The following is a 4249-nucleotide window of genomic DNA, read 5'->3' on the forward strand; positions in this document are numbered from 1 at the left end:
TGAAGGAATAGCAAAGGACTCCATAGATGAATCTTGAGAATTGCTCGCGAGAGCTTCTTGGTGCTCTGATACCATGATGAAAGGTAAAGTGAATATAATAAAAGATTACAAATCATATTTATACACCAGTACAGTTAACAAACTAATTAACCTAACCACACCTCTAACTAACTACACATCATCTAACTAATTAACTAACTAAAGCTGTTACAAGCTAACTAAATCTGTTACAATCTGTTAAAGAATATTGTCTACAGCTGCAGCACATTACACTTGATGGACCAGCACATTACACTTAATGAACCTCTCAGACATCTCCCTTATCAATTTTAATTCTTGACTATTTTAGTAGGCTAAAATAGTTGTGTTTGGATAGATGATTGTATTTTTTTGTACTTAGATGTGATATTTGTAAGAGAAAAAATAAAATAATTATGAATTTGATATGACATTTGTCTTATTGACAATTTTAGTATATTTTATCGATTTGTAGATTTTAATGAAAAAAAAATCCAAACCCAACTTGCCAAACACCTCTTATATGTGGATTTTGTTATGACTCCTCCATTGATGTTTTACAAGATAATAATGGCAACTCACCTTACGATAATTTTGCTATGAAAGTCATGGTTCAAAGTTTGAGAAACAAAACGGGTTGAGATTGAAAAGTGAAGGCAAGGTCTGTATGTAGTGACTATTCTAGCATATTTTTCCAACTCTTTCGTCTCCAATGTCATTGGATGCGAATTGCAGACAGATTCGATGATTGTATAGACATCGCAACCATCTTTGTCAATTTTTGTGGAATTGGCCAATAAGCAGGCATAGCGTGGGGATGGATCCCTCCATAAGCATACATAGCGACCGAGCCGGACATGGCGAAATCGGACACCATCAGTGCCCTGTACATAGATGGGCTCGAACAAAGTACATGACCATATGGATTGGTCTTCATTTGGTTCGTCAGCCCCAGCAACAATCCACCTCTGATTGGGAGGCAATCTTATTACCAAGTATTTGTTGTTGTAACAACACTTTATGTGCACCAGATGTCCCTTCCTTCTTCCAATCTTTGCCCACTCCACTTGGAACTTTACGTACGGGCTCACAACCTCCTCTCCAGAGAATTGGACAAACCAATGCACTTGTTGCACATCTTCATTTATGTACCGCAAGTATCTGTCGTTACACTCTGATTTCAGCACTACAAACCTTGGCAATGCCTTTTTTATTTATTTATTTTTTTTTTGATCTTTTCTAACTCAAACTGGTGATGTTATTTATAATAGAAAATAGTGGCGGTGGTGATCCAACTCCAACTCATTAAGCACTCATTTGGCATAAAGAGTTGAGAGGTTTTTTTCGGCTATTTTGTGGATAAAAAGATAAAATAAATTAAAAAATTAATAAGATAAAATGTCACATTTAAATTATAATTATTTTTTTTTTCAAAAAGTCAAAAAATTAATCCCAAGTTTCCAGATTAACCTTTTTCATTTTTTGTCCGTCTAGTGCATAAAACAATAAAGACGTGATTAATTTTCGAGTGCAATCATACCAACACTAATGCACCGGATTCCATCAGAACTCTGCAGTTAAGTGTGCTTAGACGAAAGTATTACTAGGATAAGTGACTCGCTAGGAAGTCCTCGTGTTGCACCCATTTTGTCCATTTCTTTTTTTTTTTTGTTTTTCTTTACCCCTTCTTTCTTTCTTTTCACCTTTCTCTGGACAACCAACCTAGTTTCTAACCAATTAAATTGCCTTCGCTACCGTTTCAACAAAATTTTCACTTTTGAACTATTTCCAGATTATCCTTTTCCATTTAATTTCATTTTTTGTTCGTCTGGTGCTTAAAACAACAAAGACGCAGTTAATTTTTGGGTGCGATCATACCAACACTAATGCACTAGATCCCCATCAGAACTCTGCAGTTTTAAGTGCTTGAGCGAAAGTAGTACTAGGATGGGTGACTCCTTGAGAAGTTCTCGTGTTGCATCTCTTTTGTCCCTTTCTTTTTTTTTTTGTTTTCCGCCCTTTCTTTCTTTCTCTTTTCACCCTTCTCCGGACAACCTGCCCAATTTCTAGCCAATTCAATCACTTTTGCTACCATTTCGACAAATTTTTCGTTTTTGAACCATTTTCAGATTATCTTTTTCCATTCAATTACATTTTTTGTTTGTCAGATGCTTAAAATAATAAAGATGCGGTTAATCTTCGGGTGCGATTATACCAACACTAATGTATCGGATCCCATCAGAATTTCGCAGTTAAGTGTACTTGGGCGAGAGTAGTACTAGGATGGGTGACCCCCTGTCCACGCTAAAATAACCAAAAAGTCAAAAAACTAAAAAATTAATCCACATCCAAACCGACCACTTTCTTCTCCTTCTTGCCTTGTTTGCTTCTTCTTTTTTATCAAATTCAATGGTGTTAACCTCATTTATTTCATTTCAACAACTCCAGTATACACAAACAACAATGTTAGGTATCATGAAAAATCCTTCATGAAAATAATAATGAAAGTTTTGTGACCCTTGGATTATACTTAGAATAAAGCAGCACACACTAATCAAGATAATCTAAGGATCATAACTCTTTCATGATCATTTTCATAAAAAAAATTTCATAATCCCTAACTTTTCTCATACACAAAAACATTTTATAAATTAGGGAAGTAACCACTACATTTAACGCATACACCCTTTCAATATTAGTAGTCCATTTTAAAAATTTAAACTTTTTAAAGAAATATAATTATTTCATTTTGAATGCAAATTTTAAAGGTTTAATTTCAAAATTACTCTTCTATTCTCATTTTTAAATATATTTATAATTATTTTATTAGGGATAATTATAAAAAATTTTAAATATAAAATTTTAACTTTTCAAGATGGATATATATTTAAAATAACAAAAAAATAAAATAACGAACTAATAAAGTAAGACGAAAGGAGTAATGCAAATGAAAAATGATTGGGAGTTCTAATAAAGGAGTTCTAATGAGCTCTAATGGGAATGAACTCTACTGTGATGTGATATTTTGATTTTGGTTTTATTTATTTATTTATTTTATTTCCTACCATATTATTAGAACTCAATTAAAATTTTAAAATTAAAAAGACGGATCATTGCTCATAATGCACTATGTTGTTTTCGGAAGTTGGTAAAAAGTTAACTTTTGGCTTTTTAGTTTAATATTTGTTTATGGTGTCAAATCAAATTAAAATGACCAAAATACCCTTACCTAACACAAAAAATTTATTTTTTTATTTTTTTGTCATAGGCCCTCAATTTGTAATTTCACACTTGCATTTTTGACACTTTCCAAACCAATTTTATTATATTTTTGCCACTTGTATTTTTCGAGAATGGCAATGGGGGGTAATGGGGTGGATATTAATTCCCCATCCCCATTCCCCTATAATAAATTTTCTCCATTCCCCATTCCCCATTCCCCATGGGTACCACCCTCCCCATTTTTTAATGGGTATGGATTTTCCCCAACCCACTTTAATCCCCATTTTTATTTTTTATATTTAATGTTAACAACCACTTTTTTTTTTTTTAATTTTTTTTAAGGTTCACAACAAAAACTAAATATACCTTCAATCTTTTTTTCTTTCTTTTTTAATATATTTAATGTTAACAATTTATTTTTATTTATTTTTTTATTTTTTATTTATTTTTTTTTTTTTTTAAGGTTCACAACAGAAGTTAAATATACCTTCAATCTTTTTTCTTTCTTTTTTAATATATTTATTGTTAACAACCTTCTTGTTTTTCTTTTGTCTTTTTTTTATAAAGGTTTTAGTTAAATATACCTTCAATCTTTTTTCTTTCTTTTTTAATATATTTAATGTTAACAACTTATTTTTTTATTTATTTTTTTATTTTTTTAAGATTCACAACAAAAGTTAAATATACATTCAATCTTATTTTATTTTATTTGGTTCAACAACAAAATCAAATACACATTAATTAATTAATTAAAAAGTTTGTTATATAATAATCAAATATATAATTTTGAGACAATCAAAAAGTTTGTTTGAAGAAAGTGTTATAAGACTCATATTAAATTGCATGAGGGCATAAACAAGGAATTGTTAGCCACGGACAATTTAGACATTAAACCATCTTTCTCTTAGCAAATTTGAACCATTCATTTTAATTTATCCAAATTCTAATTATACCTTTAACAAATTTGAACTACTCATTTTAAGATATCTATGCATGACCACACCCAATC

General features: G+C 30.6%; 2 pseudogenes; both read left to right on the forward strand.

The window, feature by feature from the left end:
- Window positions 1-1544: 1544 nt before the first annotated feature.
- LOC114286823 (5S ribosomal RNA) lies at window positions 1545-1663 on the forward strand (annotated as a pseudogene).
- Window positions 1664-1882: 219 nt separating this feature from the next.
- On the forward strand, window positions 1883-2002 carry LOC114286822 (5S ribosomal RNA; annotated as a pseudogene).
- The last annotated feature ends 2247 nt before the right edge of the window (window positions 2003-4249 follow it).

This window comes from Camellia sinensis, unplaced genomic scaffold (assembly GCF_055761805.1).
Source record: "Camellia sinensis isolate YWXY unplaced genomic scaffold, ASM5576180v1 Unanchor1, whole genome shotgun sequence".
Taxonomy (NCBI): Eukaryota; Viridiplantae; Streptophyta; class Magnoliopsida; order Ericales; family Theaceae; genus Camellia; species Camellia sinensis.